This window comes from Elephas maximus, chromosome 5 (genome assembly GCF_024166365.1).
Source record: "Elephas maximus indicus isolate mEleMax1 chromosome 5, mEleMax1 primary haplotype, whole genome shotgun sequence".
Classification (NCBI taxonomy): Eukaryota; Metazoa; Chordata; class Mammalia; order Proboscidea; family Elephantidae; genus Elephas; species Elephas maximus.
Window position 1 is genome coordinate 41935810 of NC_064823.1, and position 21534 is coordinate 41957343.

A 21534-nucleotide genomic window follows, 5' to 3' on the forward strand; every position below is an offset into this window, starting at 1 on the left:
GATGACTTTTTCAATATAAAAATATTTAGCAATCAACTCTATTCTGTGCCAGGTTCATAGACTGAACATGATTTATTCATTTCCTGAAGTATTGAACGGGGAAAGTGGCCATTTGTGGTTGTTCTCATGAGTTTTATGAGAGCTTTTAAGAATGAACTGGAGAAGTTACAGGTATTTGGGGAATGGCTTTGGGTTTCATCCAATTCAGAACTAATGTTCTCTGCCAGGTTCTGTTGCCTTTGCTGCCTGGCAAACCCGAAAACCCACGATAGCCGTTATTTAGAAAATATTGGTCTTTGTGTCTTATAAGTTTATTTTGCTTTATTTAATAGATATATTCTTGAAAAATTGTGTGCAATGTAAAGCTTTATGAAGTAGATGTTTCAAATACATATTGGAGCTTCCAATTTCAGAGACAATGCAAAAGTGAATAAACCTTTTGCAAAATGAGTAGTTTTTCCAATCAGTTTAATTTAAAACAAACAAACCCAAGTGTTTGTATTTTGATGATTTTTTTGAACTGTCATTATACAGTAGGGTACATTTTATCTTCAAACAATTTTAGGGAAAATATGAATGAAATAACTGTCTTAATCATCTAGTGCTGCTGTAACAGAAATACCGCAATTGGGTGGTTTTAACAAAGAGAAATTTATTTCCTCACAGTAAAGTAGGCTAAAAGTCCAAATTCAGGGTGTCGGCTCCAGGGGAAAGGCATTTTCTCTCTGTTGGGCTTCTCCTCAATGTTCCCCTAGACTAGGAGCTTCTCCATGCAGGGACCCTGAGTCCAAAGGACCCTCTCTGCTTGCGGTGCTTCTTTCTCGGTAGTATGAGGTCCCCCTGTCTCTCTGCTGGCTTCTCTCTTTTGTATCTCAAGAGATTGTCTCAAGACATAATCCAATCTTGTAGATTGAGTCCTGCCTCACTAACAAAACTGCTGCCTATCCTCCTTCCTTAACATCATAAGGGAGATTTACAACATATAGGAAAATCACTCAATACCGGGAATCATGGCCCAGCCAAATTGATACACTTATTTTTTGGGGGACATAATTCAATCCATGACAACTATAAAATATAAGAAATGTACAGGAAATCAGTGTTATATATGAAGCAATTAAGGTATATTTAGCCCTGTGCTTAAGAACTATGGGATGCAGAGAAGTGTGGCATGATCTTTGCTATAGAGGAAATTACACCTAGATCTTAACTGCACAACCTATGCCATAGAAGAGGTAACAAGTAGAGCTAACTATATAATCTGTGCCATAGTGGAGGTTACACTCAGACCTAACTGCATAATATGTAGCCTAGAAGAACTTACACCTAAAATTAACTGCACTATGGGAGATAATATGTAGATCTAACTGCGTAGTCTCTACGGGAAGTTACAACTAGACCTAACTGCATAACTTGTTCCATCAGCGAGGCTATACTTAGACCACATTGCTTAATCTGTGCCTTAGAGGTGGTTACATGTAGACCTTACTGACCAGTCTGTGCATAGAGGAGGTTACACCAGACACATGTGCACCGTCTGTGCCATGGAAGAGTTTCCACGTAGAGCTAAGTGCATAGGCTTTGCCATAGAGGATGATGCATTTAAATCTTAATGCATGATCTGTGCCGCAGAGGGAGATCCATATAAATATTAATGCATAATCTGTGCCATGGAAGAGGTTTTGGTTTGCACCCAAACCTAGCTGCATAGTCTGTTCCATACACCTAGATCTAATTTGTTATTTGTAGCATTGAGGAGATTACTTCTCCATATATCTGCATACTGTCAGCCATAGAGAAGGTAAACGTAGTCTGTGCCATAGAGGAGGTTACACATAGATCTAACTGCACCATCTGTGCCATAGAGGAAATAATGTCTAGATCTGACTGTATAGTCTGGCCAAGAGGAGGTAATCCTAGACTTAATTGCATAGTCTTTGCCATAGAAGAAGCTAGCCCTGGACCTAACTACACAAACCGCCCTAGGGGAGATTACACCTAGATTTGATTGCACAGTCTGTGCTATACATTGTGTTTCACTTATACTTTCCCGTTTATTTGCTTCACAACATTCCTGGACTAATTCTGTAAAGTCTGTATCCTTTGTCATGTGTGTTCACTGAAGTCTCTGCTCGTTTGGCTTAGTTTGTCAGCTGATGATTGGACAGAAGATTCTTAAATGCTTTGAGTCAATAAGTATCCTACTCTTTGATGAGAGACTCTTTGTTTGTGTTGGGGTATGTATGCGTTCAGTGCTCCAGCGGTTTACAACTCTGTCTTACCCTTCACTTCTTGCTTGCAGAGAACCTTAAGGTTAGCCAGAGGTGAGAGATTAGGGCCTTTTCAGGTCTTTCCTGGGCATACTCACAGTCACTCATGTGGCCTTCTAGATCTTAAGGAATATATCGGAGCTTTTCGGAGTCCCATATGGAAATCTTATTCCCCAGTTTTTCCTGTTAAATGTTTTGATCAACCTCTTGTTAGCCCAAAGTAGTATCACTACCTCAATCAGCAGCAGTGTTAAAAAATTGCTGCTGGTTGATGTCAACAAACACCCTGGGGTAGGGCTTTTCTCACTGAGTGATTTCTGAGTCAGGTCAAAAAAAGACAAGCCCTGAGAATGGAACTTTTTCAGGGAGCTGCCAGACAAGTCAAATAATGACAGTTCTCTGGGGGTGGGGGTTTTTTGGGAGCTCTAAACCTGTTCTGCCCACCCAGTGACTGCTGGGGTGCTGGTATCCGCAGCTACCATGGTTCTAAGGCTGCTGGTTTTGCTACTCTGTGAGGAGCTGGGGAGAGAGGGATGGGAATAGGGTAAGTTGAAATGCCACAAAGCTTGCTGTCCTTTTTGAGATATAGCTGTTTTTCTTGAATAAAAGATCCTCAGATTGTTGCAAGTCTTTGGTTAATTTCCAGAGTTCTAGAAAAGTTAATTTTGACAGTTTTGCCCGTGTTTTCACGGCACTTATGGAGGAGTAGAATTTGGAGGCCCTTACTCTGCCATTCCGGAAACTTCTCTGGCGGCTTCATTTTGGGCTCGTTTCCCTTGTATTCTAAGATGACTGCCAGCAGCAACTGGGTAACATGATTTCTGGCTTTCACCGAGATGGAGAGAAAGAGGGGCAAGCTTTTCTTTCCCAGAAACTGTTAGCAAACAAATTTAATACAGACCTACTCTTCCCTGGAACTAATATTAGTTACTGGTAATGGGGAGGGAATAACCATTGTTGGCTTAATGTAAACATTTGTGTGTGAAATGGATGTTGGTGAGGCAACCACACTGCTACCAGGGATATTTCTGGTGAATAACTTCTGATAAGGGAAAGCCACCATCTTGGAGGAGAAAAAATAGCTCAGGAAAGGAAGACTAGAGACAGTGATGGTGAATTCTTGCCCAAACCTTATCTTTTACTCTTGCTTTCTTCTTTATGTATACAAAAAGACATTTTGATGCAGGACAAATCTTTGTTTTAGTCACAACATTGAGTAATTTAAAAGTTTGTCCATATAGTCTGCTTCCCATTTACTGTATTTTTCTGTAATGGGGGAAGACTTTTTAATATTGCTTTAAGAAATACTGTGGGGGCTCAAGTATACATATGAGACTATGTGGGCAGCTCCTGTCTCAAGGGGAGATGAGAGGGCAGAGGAGGACAGAAGCTCGCTGAATGGACATGGGAATACAGGGTGGAGAGAAGGAGTGTGCTGTCTCAGGGGGAGAGCACTAGGAGTACATAGCAAGGTGTATATAAATTTTTGTGTGAGAGACTGATGTGATTTGTAAACTTTCTCTTAAAGCACAATTAAAAAAAAAAAGAAATACTGTGGGGCAATGAATTGACCATTGAGAAAAAGTTTGTAAAAAGTTGAGAAGGTAGGAAAGGAGCACTGGTGGCGCAGTGGTTAAGTGTGTGACTACTAACTGAAAGGTCAGTGGTATGAACCCACCAGCCACTCTGTGGGAGAAAGATGTAGCAGTCTGCTTCTGTAAACATTCACAGCCTTGGAAACCCTATAGGACAGTTCTAGTCTGACCTTTAGGGCGCTGTGAGTCAGAATCAGCTTGACAACAACAGGTTTGTGGAAGTAGGTAGGAAATCAGGATATACTTGGAGATGAGAAGTAGTCTGTTGTAGTTCTGTTACTCAAGCTGGGGACCTTGTTGAGAGTGCATTGTTTTGTCTTGAAGCAGGAGCTATGCATAGAGCATGAATTTATTCAGTAGCTGGAAAGGAGCAACAGAGTTGTACTTATCAAGTGGTTTTAAGTATGGTACATTATGTTCTTTGGCCCCTAGAAGCTTGTAATTAGCCACTGCAGAACACTGCAGCATGAGTAATGGGGCTTCATGTACTATAGTAATGTCAGATGGCTCCTTTATTAGTCATTCTTCACAGTCTTCGTGAAGTGGATCAGTATTAATATAATCATTACCTGTCTTCTGCATGATTCAATCTGAAGTATGTGAATCACTTTACTAAAGATCACACAGATGGCTTATTAAATCGGTTCTTCCAGTATTTCTTCAACATTCATTCAGTGAACTTCCTCCAGCAGTGGAATTAAATATGATTTCTGCCAATAGTCGGGAAAAAGAAAAAAATTCACATACTGTCCTTCAATATCTCTGGTTCCTGATGATCGTAAGTGAGATAGTGTTGGACTAGTTGAACCAGAATGAGTGACAGTCAGGGTACTAGGGAAAGAAATACAACTGTAATTAATATGTAGAGACAAAGAAAAACCAAGAGAAAGAGAACATGGATTAAGCAGCCTAAAAATAAAATGATAAGTAATGTATTTATTAAACACTTAATTATGATAGTGATTATATTTTCATTAGGCAGCACTGTCATCTATCCTGCCAAGTGAATTGGAATGCTGTACAGCTGATTAGGATTAAACACCTCTGTCTCCCTTAAAGAAATAAAACCCAGTTCCTTAAATTCATAAAATGCAGGTTGAAGCCATATTTGTTAGGAAGGAAGAAGACAAAATTCATAAGTACCCAAAAGGTAGCTGATACTAATGTTTGGTCTAATTCCAACATTTTGGACTTCCTCTTTTCCACTACGGATAGCAATTATCACTTTTTAATGTGGCTTTGAAATTTTAGAACAGAATCCTTGTGAAGTGCATCAAACATTCTTGAACTGTTTTCAGGACATTCTTTTCATGGAGCCATGGAGCCAGCTGTTCTGCCTTAGTCAGTTAGCGTTTTGTCGTTGATGCCTTTTAGAATGTGTGCATAATAAAACAGGATCCAAGACATCGATCCCGCTGTAGCTATTTTAAGGAGGTTATCATGACAAAATGAGGCATTGATTTATAATGTATTGTTCCTTCTGGTCTTGCCCAAATTGTGTGATTTGTTACAGAGGAACCTATGTATATCTCTTAGAAAAAACAGTTATATGGATGTACCTGTCGAACAATTCAATGGACTTTCTGTGCATGTGTGCGTGCGTGTGTGTGTGTGTGGTAAAGAAGAGGACAGTCTTACTCCAGAGAACTATTATGGGCCAAGGTTCTTGAGGTCTTTCTCAATAGCACAGGTGTGTCGAAATGATGGCAGAAATATTAGGATAATTCAGTCTGAAAAATTTTCTGTTGAAGACAAAATTTTATTGACTGTAAATACTCAAATGGTGAATCAAAATTTCAAGCACACTTTTCAGGCGTGTTGCTTAGCATCAGCACTTGGCTCTGACTCACTATCTAAAGTCACCTTGTAATTTTTATTGACTGAAACAGTAATACTTAAGTATCTCACTTTTTTTTTCAGTGTGCCGTGTTACAAAATTCATTCATATGATTAATTCTGAGTATTTGTGCCAAAGACCTGGAGAAAGAAACTATCAGTGTGGATTATGATATGTTTGCATGCTCATGGCGTGAATTTATTGACAAAGTATTGGTATTTGTACTTAGGAGTTGAAGGCACGTTTTTCTCATTCACTTGCCCTACGAATTGATACAGAGCTGATGACTACTAAACAAACAGCAGCTATAGTTGGATTTTGGTAACATCTGGGGTGTCTTAGTTGTCTAGTGCTGCTATAACAGAAATACCACAAGTGGATGGCTTTAACAAACAGAAATTTATTCTCTCATGATCTAGGAGGCTAGAAGTCTGAATTCAGTATGCCAGCTCCAGGGGAAGGCTTTCTCTCTCTGTCAGCTCTGGGAGGAGGTCCTTGTCATCAACCTTTCCAGGACAGGGAGCTTCTCAGCACAGGGACCCCGAGTCTGAAGGATGTGCTTTTCTCCTGGCTCTTGTTTCTTGGTGGTATGAGGGCCCCCCATCTCTCTGCTCACTTCTCTCTTATGTATCTCAAAAGAGATTGATTTAAGACATAACCTAAACTTATAGATTGAGTTCTGCCTCATTCACATAACTGTCTCTAATCCTGCCTCATTAACATCATAGAGGTAGGATTTTTTAACACATAGGAAAATCATATCAGATGGCAAAATGGTGGACAATCACACAATACTGGGATCATGGCCTAGCCAAATTGACACATATTTTTGGGAGACACAATCCATAACATGGAGTAATCCAAGAAATTGAGGTGATAATGTCAGAATACTTTGGCATTATCCAGTGCCTATAATGTAACAAAGTTCAATGCTTAAAAAAAAAAAGTTGCCAAAAAGTCAATTACAACTCTCCAATTGTGTGTCATAGGAGAACTGTGCTCCATAGGGTTTTCAATGGCTGTGGTCTTTCTGAATCGGATTGCCAGGCCTTTCTTACAAGGTGTCCCTGGGTGGAGTCCAGCCACCAACCTTTCAGCTAGTACCCTAGAGCTTAACTGTTCTTGTTGCCTGGGAACTCCAGTTCTATGTGATGATCTAAAGTATAAATAGCACCTAAAGGAGAACTGGGGAGTCCCTGTGTGGCACAAATGGTTAAGTGCTCAACTGCTAGCCAAAAGGTTGGTGGTTTGAACACACCCAGAAGTGCCTCAGGAGACAGGCCTGGTGATCTGCTTCTGAAATGTCACAGCCTTGAAAACCTTATGGAACACTTCTCTGTACACATGGGGTCACCATGAGTTAGCATTAACTCGGTAGCCACTAGCAACACTGCCACCATATAAATTATATATAATTTACTATTAATTTATTTTTTACAATACAACCATTTGGTGTAAGGTTTTAATTTACTCATTTTAAAAATGGAGAAACAAGCTCAGCAGATTGCTCACTTGCCTAAGATCACACGTTTAGTATCTGGGAGAGCTGAGATTCAAACGTAGATCTGTCTGAACTGCAAGGCCATCCTTTTCCATTCTTCCATGTTGCCTCTTAGCAATTTAGAAGCATCTCTCTCTATAAAAGCTGATAAATCTGTTTAGAAATTCTTACTCAGTTTAGTGGATCAGGGTAGAATTCATAGTAGATTAAAAAATAAAGCAAGTAGAGCGACGATACTCTTCCAAATAAACTTCTTTTATCATGGCACTGACCACACACCTCTTTTCATGTAAAAAGAGCCACTGCCTCCCTGCAGTTGTCTTTCCTCTATTTCTCTGTGAATTTTTGCCCTCTTTGATATATAATATCATACACCACACCCAAGAATGTAGTGCAGCTTCAGATTGGCTTAAGCCAAGCTGGTAGTCACCAAAGTCTTATATGTAAAATGAGAAAGTTGAATGAAATAGTAGCTGAATCTTAGAACTTGTACATTGTAGAATTCTAAGATATATGATCTGTTTGTCATATTACATAAGGCTTTGATGCTTGAGTGTTTTGTGGTTTTTGAATACTGGAGTGTTATCAATATGTAATAACAATAGTTATGTGCCACAATTGTATCAAGCAGCTCTCGCTGGCCATGAATAATTTCATTGATTACCTTTTAATTTCTATCAACAATTTTGAATTTGCGTTTTGGGGCATAGAAATCTATTTCTGTGTCACTTCGCCACCTCTGCACTAATGATTTAAGTAGTTTCAATGTACTTCTTTCTTCTTTTTAATTCCTTTGATTAAATGTTCTTGAAATAGGGCCTTTGTATTAGCATACTGACATTGGCATAGACACTTTCCTCTTTGACAATTTAAATAGTCCTCGTGTGGCTATTAACATATTATTGGTAAACTTTATGGGATCTTCTGGGCACTTAAACATTTGCACTGTTAAATACACAGGCCCTATTTAAGGCTGCATCTGAGAGTTTTAATGAAATATAAAAACTGTTGATTGTTATGAGGCAGGATGTAAATCATTGGAAATGTTATAAATGGCACTATTTATGGTACAATAATGTATTTTATTGCAGCATTACATAACTCTGAAAAAAAAAAAACCAAACCAAACCCGTCGCCGTCAAGTTGATTCCAACTCATAGTGACCCTGTAGGACAGGGTAGAACTGCCCCATAGGGTTTCCAAGGAGCGCCTGGGGGACTTGAATGGCCAACCTTTTGGTTATCAGGCAAGCTCATAACCATGACCTTACAATATCTTGCTCTTTGTGTCTCAAATCTAAAGATAGGGACTCACCTTGGTGGTGAAAGTAATCACAACAAAATGCCTCTGAAGTAATCAGGAAGACCTTTCAAATGTAGCTATTTAGAAGTTTAATTTTCCTTAGAGGGGAAGAGCCCCACAACTTATTTTAAGTTTTCATCAGATACCTCTCCTGGGATCTTCCCAAAGGTATTAAAATGTCTCGTGCGTCTTTTTGTTCATTCTCACTTCCAAATTTTACTACGTCTTTAGATCTATATTGTAAATTACTGTATCATTGTACAAAACGACATTTAAGTCACCTGTGCAGTAGGGCCTTTAAAAAGAGATTTTGTTTAAAGGAATGATGTAAGTAATTCTAAGACAGGCTGTTCATGAGGGAGAGAAAATAATCCCTGTGTCTCACTTCGCCACTGAACTATATCAAGAATTCGAAAGTAATGCCAAACACTTTAGTAGACCCTATACGCCAAGGGTTGGTGGTTCCAACCAGGTCTGGCCTCTGGTTAAGAAAGGGATCTATAGGATGATGTAGCACGTTTTCACATTATAGGAAAAGCCTTGGTAAAATTCACTTTTGCCTGTTTTGATGGTCGAAGGAAGAAGGGAAGCTCTGACTTTTTCCCTTGGGATTGATAGGAGATAAAGCTGGATAAATCTCAAACTTAGCAGTTTAATATGTTTTGTAGGGATTGCACGGTGCTTTTCACAAATCTCTGCTGTTTTTCTTGGGGCGTGTGAATATTAAATGTTTATTTTACTGAGAACAGTTATATGTCAGCTATATTTAGAAACATTTGCCAGATATCTACTGAGGTGGCAAGATAATTGGAGAGTCTAACCTTCTCAGGATCTGATTGCTGTGTTTCTCAAAGTGTGATTTCAGTGCCACCCACATCGCGATCATGTGGCAGGTTATGAAAATTGCATATTCCCCAGGGGCTCACTCCAGACTGATTAAATCAGATTTGAGGGGAGTATGACCCAGGTATCTGTGTTTTCCACTCCAGACTGATTAAATCAGATTTAAGGGGAGTATGACCCAGGTATCTGTGTTTTCAACAACCATTCCAGGTGATTATGTACATGCACTACAGTTTGAGAATCACTTCTACTGAATTGGTGGAAAATCAGAATTTCCACCATGTTTAAATCAGGTAATTTGCATTCATTAGATGATATATATATATATATATATATATATTTTACCAAATTAAGTAAACCTCATATATGAAAGGAAACCCTTGTGGTGTAATGGTTAAGAGCTACAGCTGCTAACTAAAAGGTCAGCAGTTCAAATCCACCAGGTGCTCCTTGGAAACTCTATGGGGCAGTTCTGTTCTGTCCTATAGGGTCGCTATGAGTCAGAATTGGCTCGATGGCAACGAGTTTGGTTTTTCTGTTTTTTTTTTTTTTTAATACATGAAAATACAGACAAACTCTATGGTAATATTTTAAATTAAGGTGACTGATATTTAAACATATATGCCAAAACTTAGAGGTACAAATAATTTTATTCTTTTCATTGTAATCATCCAAGGAACTTCCATATATATTCCAGAGACTTGGCCTGAAGAGGTTCCACACATTTTAGTGGGCAAACCCAATGACTTTTTTTTGGATACTTCCTTTCAGAGTTGTTTAAGAACTTGATTCACTGTACGACAAAACCCGTGTGATTACTTTTTCTCCTCTTCCTCCTTCATCTTAATACAGATGATATTACCCAGCAGTCATCAATGTTGTCATAAGTCCTGGCTCAGAATGACCTTCAACTGTACCTAAAAGTCATATACACTCTTAAAGGATTAAAAAAAAATGAGGATATTAAAAAGACTTTAAAAACACAAAAGTTCGGAGTATATTTGGAGCAATGAAATAAATAACATCTTCAGATATTTATTTTGAAGATGAAATATAAATTCTGAGATATATATTTCAAAGTCAATATATATAGGTATACTTCCTAGATATATAATTTATGTGTATTTATTGATCTCAGTGTCTTATATTTAGCACTAGCCACAGACTAGTTTGTATGCTATGCCTGGTTGTGAAAGATATTATTTAGAAATAAATATGGAAGACCTCATTATTTAACATCATTACAGAGACCCAACTAGACACAAGACATTTTGTTAAACAATAGGCTGATAAATAAGACTGCACTGTGTGTACATGCATGTACATGTGTATATACACACACAAGTTGTACCTCTAAATCCCAAGCAATCGTGAGACTGCTAGTATGAGGACTCTATTCTCTGATCCAATTGGGTCACACACACAAAGACACTTTATGTAGTGTTGGTAATTAAAAGCCCTTAATATTATTTATAAGAAGTAGATAGTAAACAAGAGGCACAGATTACTTACAGAAAGCAAGTAATAAATAACAGAAACATATTTGAGGTGAACTGATCTCCTCCTCTACCTCCATGGCTACCCGACTTAGCATCAAAGGAGAGGAACTCACTTATGTCTTAAAAGGGGACCTGGTTACCCTTTCCAAATTACCCATATCTATTTCTTTGTCACTGGGCAGGCACACTGTAGATCTGGTGTCAGCAGGTATGTGTGTCTCTCTCTGCAGGTGTGTCACTGGCTCAGGTCAGGTGTGGCATGGCTGTGTTTGTTCTCCATCTGTGGCTTTTCTTGGCTGGCTCTGGCCTCCTGTGCTTACTGACTAACTCTCAACTTGCAGCTTCAGGACAATCCCGGGGCCAGTGCCCGGGTTAGGGGGACATTACGTCAGCTCTGGAGGCAAAACTTGTTTTATGGGCAACTCTTGTATGGTGTATGCCCAGCCATCTGTTAGCAACCTCTCATTCCCCTCAGGACAGGCCTTCTCTTGGCCCTCAGGACTGAACCCATCTGGGCCTTAGGGTAATAGCTCTCAGCACAGCCAGTGTGTCTTGCTGCCAAAAGGTAGACCAGCTTGGCCCTCATGCTGCTGCTTGCTCTGCTCGGGAATCTGCCTCCATGGGCCTGGACTGTGGCTTCTTTCCCCTTACAGGATGCCCAGCTCCACTGGCGACCACCTGCCCAGAGGTGCCTAGCTTCATTAGTGACCAACTGCCTGGAGGAGCCCAGCTCCGTTGGAGACCTCCTGCCGGGAGGTGCCCAGCCTTTTTCTGTTGGCAAACTTAGCCCACTGCCATCCTCTGCTCTGTGGGCCGGCCCTCTCACTGTCATTTTCTGTGGTTCCTGCTACTTTTACCACTGCAAGTTTTTCTTTGCTGCTGGACTCTGCTGGTTTTTTGTGGTTCCTCTTCATCTTTGGTGTTATCAGCTCAGTTTTACCAGCTCAGTACAGCCCCTTTACTCAGATCTTGGAGGTTCTCAACACAGCAACCCTGAGTCCAAAGAATGCACTCTTCTCCAGGCTTTTGTTGATCAGGAGGTCCCCAGAAACCTCTGTGGTATTGGCTGCTTGTATAAGAACACTCCTTTTCAATTCCAGGGTCTGGCTTTCATAAACCGACCAATCTGTTAGGTGGATTGTAAACTGACCAATCTTTTTGGGTGAATTGCAAGCCACTTCTGTGGGTAGCACACCAACCGATCCTTGCAGGCTGCTTACGCGGATAGCAAACTAAACAATCCTTTAGTGCATTCCGTCCTGACCAGAGCTGGATTAAGGTATGTGAGGGCCCTAAACAGTGATAATCTGTGGTGCTCCTCCTTGTTTACTCATGCATTCTAATGGGATATGTGAGTTATGTATATACATGTGTGCATGTATGTTTCTTAGCTACCCATAATGTAACTTCTTTTTATTTATTTATTTTTATTGTACTTTAGATGAAGGTTTACAGAATAAACTAGTTTCCCATTAAAGAGTTAGTACACATATTGCTCTATGACATTGGTGAACAACCCCACGACATGTCAACACTCTTCCTTCTCAACCCTGGGTTCCCTATTACCAGCTTTCCTGTTCCCTCCTGCCTTCCAGTCCCTGCCCCAGAGCTGGTATGCTCCTTTAGTCTTGTTTTTTCCCATGGGCCTGTTCGGTCTTTGGCCGAAGGGTGAACCTCAGGAGTGACCTCATTACTGAGATGAAAGGGTGTCCAGGGGCCATACTCTCAGGGTTTCTCCTGTCTCTGGCCAGCAAATCTGGTCTTTTCTTTTTGAGTTAGAATTTTGTTCTACATTTTTCTCCAGTTCTGTCCAGACTCTCTATTGTGATCCCTGTCAGAGCAGTCAGTGGTGGTAGCTGGGCACCATCTAGTCATACTAGACTCAGTCTGGTGGAAGCTGTGGTAGATGTGGTCCATTAGTCCTTTGGACTAACCTTTCCCTTTTGTCTTTAGTTTTCTTGTTATTCTTTGCTCCCGAAGGGGTGAGACCAGTGGAATATCCTAGATGGCCACTCACGGGCTTTTGAGACATCAGACGCTACTCACCAAAGTAGAATGTTATGCCAGTTTAGCTAGATATTCCCTAGATCGTGGTCCTCACAGCCCTCAGCCCAGCAATTCAGTCGCTCAGGGAGTTTGGATGTGTCTATAGAGCTATCATGACCTTGCCTTGGACAGGGTGTGCTGACTTACCCAGTGTTGTGTATTGTCTTACCCTTCACCAAAGTTTCCATTTATCTATTGTCCATTAAGTGTTTTTCCATCCTCACCCCTCCCCTCCCTCATAACCATCAAAGATAGTTTCTTTTTTTATTATAATTTTTATTGTGCTTTAAGTGAAAGTTTACAAATGAAGTCAGTCTCTCACACAAAAACCCATATACAGCTTGCTACACGCTCCCAGTTACGATCCCCCTAATGAGACAGCCCACTCTCTCCCTCCACTCTCTCTTTTTGTGTCTATTTCGCCAGCTTCTAACCCCCTCTACCCTCTCATCTCCCCTCCAGGCAGGAGATGCCAACATAGTCTCAAGTGTTCACCTGTTCCAAGAAGCTCACTCCTCACCAGCATCCCTATCCAACCCATTGTCCAGTCCAATCCATGTCTGAAGAGTTGGCTTCAGGAATGGTTCCTGTCCTGGGCCAACAGAAGGTCTGGGGGCCATGACCACTGGCATCCTTCTAGTCTCAGTCAGACCATTAAGTCTGGTCTTATGAGAATTTGGGGTCTGCATCCCACTGCTCTCCTCCTCCCTCAGGGGTTCTCTGTTGTATTCCCTGTCAGGGCAGTCATCAGTTGTAGCCGGTACCATCTAGTTCTTCTGGTCTCAGGATGATGTAATTTCTGGTTCATGTGGCCCTTTCTGTCTCTTGAACTCGTAATTGCCTTGTATCCTTGGTGTTCTTCATTCTCCTTTTATCCAGGTAGGTTGAGACCAATTGATGCATCTTAGATGGCTGCTTGCTAGCGTTTAAGACCCCAGACACCACTCTTCAAAGTGGGATGCAGAATGTTTTTTTAATAGGTTGTATTATGCCAATTGACTTAGATGTCCCCTGAAACCATGGCCCCTGGACCCCTGCCCCTGCTACGCTGGCCTTCAAAGCATTCAGCTTATTCAGGAAACTTCTTTGCTTTTGGTTTAGTCCAATTGTGCTGACCTCCCTTGCATTGTGTGCTGCCTTTCCCTTCACCTAAAGTAGTTCTTATCTACTAAGATGGTTTCTTTTTGTATGTAAACCTTTCCAGGAGTTTTTACAGTAGTGGTCTCATACAGTATTTGTCCTTTCATGATTGACTTATTTCACTCAGCATTGTTCACAATACCAAAAAAGTGGAAACAACCTAGATGCTTATCAGCAGATGAATGGATAAACAAACTGGTACATACACACAATGGAGTATTACATAATGATAAAGAATAACGATGAATCTGTGAAGCATCTCATAACATGGGCGAATCTGGAGGGCATTATACCGAGTGAAAAAGTGTTTGATTGTTACAAAGGAGGGGAGTGGTGGGGATGGAAAAACACTTAATGAACAAATGAAAAGATGTCATAAAAGAAAATTTAATAATCAGAAAACAAATATTACAACAACTTACTAAACTTTATTTTTAGGTATATCCTTCATCTCTAACATGTTATAATGAAAAGCATTTCTTTCTGTTCTTTACACTTACAAAATCTTCAGGGATTTCGTTACGCTGCTGAACAATATCTACTTCCATACATAGTAAGGATAATGAATCGAGTCTTTCTTGAGTCATTGTTGTACACCAAGGGTATTTGAGTCTCTTTAGGGATGAAAATGAGCATTCTGTTGTACAGTTTGTGATCGTTAAAGTTAGGAATATGCATAAACCAGTTTCAACATTGGGAAATATGCATTGTATTTTATCTTCTATCATGGAATCATACATGCCTACATGAGTAAAATATGTCTTTTCTGAATCTGTAAACTTACTTCTCAAGTAAGAATGAAATTATTGCACTTCTTTGTAAAGGTTTGTATTTAAGTCATCTGGATAAGCCTGCACTAATTTCCTGGATGCCTTCATGTGTTCTTCATCAGGTAAATGCACATTGTTTAAGAAGGAAAATGTATTTGAAAGGACTTCATATACTTTAGCCCTTCTTTGCATGCAAGATTCAAGTGTGTCAGTGATGGTGTAGTATGTGGTTACACAAATTGATTTCTGGCACTCAGTGCTTCTGGAGCACTTCTGTCATTTACTTGTTTCTTTCTGTTGCATCTGCGATGTGAACTGCTTAATAATCAGTATTTGGCAGTATTTGTTTTGTTGTGTTTTCAAAATCTTCTCTTAAAGTATGTAAATGCCCTGTTAGTGACTGGTAGAGGTCTGTGCCTGTCTTTCAGTTTACTTCTGAATCTTGGAGAGCTTGTCTCATCCAATAAAAATGCTGCAGTATATTATTCCATATAACCAACATAAATACATACTCTAGTGTTTGCATTTTGTTGGTAATACTTTCAGCTTCTTTTTCAGTATCTCCTTTTTGTGTCTGGTCTTCAGCAATGTTTTTAAGACATCTAGAATCTTGAGTATATGATTTCAGGATTTTACTTGTTGCAATAGCATATATTTCTCAACATGTATTAGAAAGACATTTTAATACTTGATCATTGCCTAAATATGTTTTAAGAACTGCCTATCAGTGAGTAGGGAAACTCTGGTGGCATAGTGGTTAAGTGCTATGGTTGCTAACCAAAAGGTCGGCAGTTCGAGTCCACCAGGCACTCCTTAGAAACACTATGGGGCAGTTCTACTCTATCCTATCTGGTTGCTATGAGTTGGAATCAACTCGACGGCAGTGGGTTATCAGTCAGTAGAGGCAGCAAAAAATGTTTAGAATAACTGAACAGTAAAAACAAAAATTAACTGCTTCCAGACAACAATCTACTCCACTATGTCCTACAAGATTAAGTGAATGCTCAGCACATGGTATGGAAATGGCATGTTCATTACATCCTAAAATTTTCTGTTGCGTGCCTTTATAACATTCTGAAATATTGGCAGCATTTTCAGAGGACTGACCTCTGCACTTAGAAACATCAGTTTTGCAAACTTCACAAATAGTGAAGTACTTGATTTGCAGTTTCTTTACTGGTATGGCTTTTTAAGCTAGAATGTGATAAATTGCTTGACAGGCTTTCCATCTGTTGGAGATACATATCTGTCATGGATTGAATTGTGTCCCCTCAAAATATGTATTAACTTGACTAGGCCATGATTCCCAGTATTATGTGATTTTCCTCCATTTTGTGATCTGATGTAATTGTCCTGTGTGTTGTAAATGTTAACCTCTGCCTGTGGTTAATGAGGCAGGATTAGGTTATGTTTGTTATGTTGCTGGGGCAGGATTAGGGTGGGACAAAACCTGCTTACTTAGGTGACAGCCCAGATCTGATGTAAGGGGAGTTTCCCTGAGGTGTGGCCTGCACCACCATTTATCTTACAAGAGATGCAAGGAGAGAGAAATGAGCAGAGAGAAGGAGACCTGACTCCCACCCAGAAAGAAGAGCCAGGAGCAGAACATGTCCTTTGGACCCAGGGTCCCTGTGCTAAGAACCTCTTAGACCCAAGGGAAGACTGATGCCAGGACACATAGAGATCCCCAAGGAACACTGGGCTCACATATATTGAAAGGAGGCAAGGACCTTCCCCCAGAGCCAACAGAGAGAAAAACCTTCCCCTAGAGTTGATGCCCTGAATTTGGACTTCAAGTATCCTAAATTGAGAGAGAATAAATTTCTGCTTTTTAAAGCCATCCACTGTGGTATTTCTGTTATAGCAGCACTAGAGAACTAAGATAGAAATTTGGTACCAAGAGTGGGGTGCTGCTCTAACAGATACTTAAAATGTGGAAGTGGTTTTGGAAATGGGTAATAGGTAGAGGTTGGAGAAGTTTCAATATGCCTAATAGTAAAAGCCTGGATGGCTTTGAAGAGGCTAGGCTGTTGGTGGAATTATGGATGTCAAATGCAATTCTGGTGAGGGCTCAGAAGGAAGTGATACTGGAGAAAGTACAGACAGACCATTTGAAAACTTGTGTAGAAAATTTCTGGATGGTAAACAAACAAGGTTCTGTAGCCAAAATATATTTCTGGGGTGCAGAGCTAATGGTGGAAATTATAAGAGAGAGTGGCTACTATATTTTCTATCAGTCGGCTCTGTATATTTTTTTTGCAAACTATTCAGTTCTAAATCATATAATTTTCGATTTGCTACAGATGGATTTAGTGCAACTCGAATATGATTGATAAACATGAAAACAGTTTAACGCACAGAGATTGTATATTGTCATATTTAAACCATGGTTTTGGCTTAACTCACAAACTGGAAACACAAATTAATGAAGAATGTCAGTATTGGAAAGCCATTTTGCAGGGCATTGTTGCTGTCATTATAATAATCCCTGAACATGGATTGCTTTCTAAGGAAGAAACAAAGTGTTTGGGTCCCCACAAAATGGAAATTTTGGGGGTTTACTTGAACTTGTTGCTCAGTTTGATCCATTTTAGCAGGTCACATCTCAAAATATGGTAACACAGGAAAGGGCAACCCATTGTATATGTCCAAAAGAATGTGAGGAATTAATAAACTTAGTAATAAATAAACTCATGCAGATCAGCTAAGTATTGTTTTAAGATACTTAGTTATCTAGTGCTGTCAAAATGGACCAGAGACTTGTTATTTATTAATACAGTCCATTCTAGCCCAGTAACCACTCATGCTGGATCTAGTTGCATATTGGGTGAATATAGCAAGAGCTCGACTCGACAGCCTATCCCCACCTCTTGTTTATTAGAAGGAAATGGTATGCTCTCAAGAGACCCACCGAGATAAGGAGTTTCAGTTACACAGGAGGGAGACGTCAGTGAAGGTGTTGACATGGTAGGTGACCCATAGCTTAAACAACCTTTAGCCTGGGTGCCTTCGTGACCCTTCATGAACTTTATTTCCAGCCGGCACATTCTCAGGCACTGGAGCTGGTATCAATCTCATTTAGTGTCCTGCGGGTTCCCTTCCACTGCAACGCTTGCTTTTCCTTGTATCCTGTCTGCTTGATATCTATGGCTCTTTGCTTTGAACAACTGGTACCCTCGTTTTGCTGATGCATGTGCTTACCTTGCTTATTGGGTCATCCTTCCCTGAGCCTGACCAGTCATTTTGGGAGAATTGCAAACCCAGGGCCAGGAGGGCCAAATAAATGAAGGCCACCACAAAGATCTAACTAATAAATACAGTGGACATATGGGACACAATTTTTAGTCTCTTAAGAAGCTTGCAGAGTCCCTGGGTGGTACAAATGGTTAAAGTGCTTGAGTGCTAAGCAAAGGGTTGGGGGTTTGAGTCCACCCACAAGCACTTTTGAAGAAAGGCTTGGCTATCTACTTCTGAAAAATTAGCCATTGAAAACCCTGTGGAGCACAGTTCTACTCTGACACATACGGGGACACTATGAGTCAGAGTCGACTCCAGGACAAATGGTACTGGTAGTTACTGGGAGAAGCTTACAATGTTATGGGAAGAGTGACCTCTTTTTTACCCAAAGAATGATATAATTTTCATTTCCCTAAATATTAAGATCAAGGTGGGAGTGAGGGAGATATGCCCCACTCCTTTTTCCAGGAGTCTTTTCTGACTTGGTTTTGGGCGCTGTCCAGCTGCTAGGCACTTTGATCCACTAGTTCCCTATACTCTAAACTTCAGGGATTTAAGTTTCTAAAGTCAGTATTTAGGACTCAGAACTATCATTAATACAGTTTTGTTAGTGGGCCTGAACAGTAATAATAATTTCTAGTGTTTTAATAAAAATATGTACCAGTTTTCTAAGAGAAAATAAGTTTGAGGTCTACCTGGTCACAATTGATATTTTCCCATTAGACCTGTTGTTGTTGAATCGATTCCAACTCATAGCAACCCTATAAAAAAACCCACTGCTGTTGAGTTGATTCTGACTCATAGCGACCCTATAGGACAGAATAGAACTGCCCTGTAGAGTTTCCGAGGAGTGCCTGGCAGATTTGAACTGCCAACCTCTTGGTTAACAGCTGTAGCACTTAACTACTATGCCGCCAGGGTTTCCAGCGACCCTATAGGACAGATACATAGGATTGATACCTTAGAATAGTAATATTTGTGCTTGAGTAAGGCTCACATTGGTGGCTTGATTAATAGGTGGGTTTTATAGATTGGAGGGAAACCTTGGTGGTGTAGTGGTTAAGTGCTACATCTGCTAACCAAAAGGTCGGCAGTTCGAATCCACCAGGCACTCCTTAGAAACCATGTGGGGTGGCCGTACTCTGTTCTGTAGGGTCGCTATGAGTTGGAACCCACTTGATGGCCACGCGTTTTTTTTTTTTTTTTAACAGATTTGTTGCACAGTGGTTAAGTGCTCCGCACCTAACTGAAAGGTTGATGGTTTGAACCCACCAGCTACTCTGCGGGAGAAAGATGTGGCAGTCTGCTTCCATAAAGATTACAGTCTTGGAAATCCTATGAGGCAGTTCTACTGTGTCCTGTAGAGTTGTTATGAGTTGGAATTGACTCGATGGCAATGGGTTTGGTTTTTGATGTAGACTGGAAGGATGTAAATATCTACGTCATAATATTTAAATATTTATTTCTTTTGATGGTAGAAAATTAAAAATTAAACTGCAGCCTGAGGATATTTAGACTGGCAATGAAGAAGCATTTCCTAATGTGTATGGACTTAAAGCATCCTTAAGAAAAAAAAAATTTTTTTTTTAAGAAAAGGCACTGGAATATCACCCCTTCAGGAATTAATTCTTGGTCTATTTGAGCTGGGTCATGCATAATATAAGCAGTTTTGGTGGCAAAATGGTTAAGTGTTCAGCTGCTAACTGAAAGGTCGGCAGTTCAAACCTACCAGGTTGGAACTCACCAGCAGTTCTCTGTGAGAAAGATGTGGCAGTCTGCTTCCGTAAAGATTCCTGTTGCCCTTGAGTTGATTCCGGCTCCTAGGGACTTTATAGAACTGAGTAGAACTGCCCCATAGAGTTTCTAAAGCTGTAAATGTTTATGGAAGCAGACCGTGATATCTTTCTCCCATGGAGCAGCTGATGGGTTCAAATGCCCACCTTTTGGTTTGCAGCCAAGTGCTTCCCCTATGCCACCAGGGCTCCTCCCGTCAAGATGACAGCGTTGGAAACCTTATGGAACAGTTCTTCTTTGTCCTACAGGGTGGCTATGAGTTGAACTCGACTTGACAGCAGTGGGTTTTTTTTGTTTGTTTTATGTGTGATATTAGCTACAGGCAAGAGGGTCAGCTTCTGTGATCCCATGTAGCCCTGTGTCTGCAACACACAGATACCCATACACTCACACATACACAACCACTCACAGTTATTGCTAGGGAATAAATTTGATTTGGGATGATTATTTTTTAATTAATAAAACTAATCCTGTTTCTTTTCGGATGTATACAAGACAGAATTATTTGAAACGATAAAGTGGATTTGTAGAGAATCTGTTGTCAGGGAGTTTTTAAAAACAATGCGGCTTTTCCCTTCAGCAATGTAGATTTACTTAGTCTTGAGCCCAGGACTGACAGCTTCGTTTGGGAATATGTCTGGTTTATAGCTGTGAAGACAACGTGACCTTTTTAAACTCTCTTGGGTCACTGAAGAGATAGTTGACTAGGTGTGTGAAGTAAGGGTTCTAAATTCTACACTTAGTATTAATATAAAGGGGGAGATGGAATCCATAAGTTAAACATATTAAAATGTTTATCTGTGTAGTAATTACTAAATTAATTATCCACATTAAATAGCTTAATATCAGTTATTGAGAACATAAATTCTTATACTTAGTAGAAGCCCAAAAAGTTATAAAGTTGAGCTTTTAGTTTCTCTGAAAACATGCCTTTTTTTTTTTTTAATATGATTGTTTCAAATATTGGAAAGTATTGCAGTGGAGGTTAAAGAATAGGAATTATAAGGAACATTATGCTTGAATTGCAAAGCAGGATAATAGGTGTAATTACAAACACGTGATTTAATGGTTGCTTTGGTTTTTAAATTTTATTGCGTTCTGTGAAGCACTTATGCCTATTATGTTGAGGTTGCACCCACTTTATTCCTTTATACCCCTTTTTAAGGGATGAAGAATGACATAATAACATTAAGATATAGTTACTTAGTAGTAAAGTATTCAGGTAAGATCATGAGTGCATACATTTTGTCGGCTGATGGGTGAAAGGAAGGCTGTGATAGATAGGCTTTTAGTAATGTTGACCTAGGGGCCTCAGCACAGAAGGTGTGAAACTGTTAACAGCGTTGCCGAGTCTTCAGAATCTGATATTTGAAAAATATTGCTGCTTAAAATAATAGAAGTGTTAAAAAAGAGGTTTGTTTTGGTTTTTGGTATTTATTTCTCACTTTCCTTCTAACCCTACTCTTGTTATAACAGGTAAGTATTAATATCTGTTTTGGTATTAAAAATGAAGCACTTAACAAAATGTACTTCAAGGATAGCAGGGACCTGCTGGTTTCAGATGAATTTCTGCATACTCTCGCACACATTAACTGTGATTTTACCCATTGTTATTTCAAAAAGTGAAGTAACTTGTTGTAATTCCTATGGGCATTAAAGAGCTTCATGTCAGTTAAAAACAGAGTTGACACTTTCAGAAT

General features: G+C 39.9%; 1 protein-coding gene across 1 annotated transcript in view; it reads left to right on the forward strand.

Annotated features, from left to right (window-relative positions):
- The window catches only part of COL25A1 (collagen type XXV alpha 1 chain), a 535067-nt gene that overhangs the window by 66557 nt on the left and 446976 nt on the right, over positions 1-21534 (forward strand). The window lies entirely within an intron of this gene.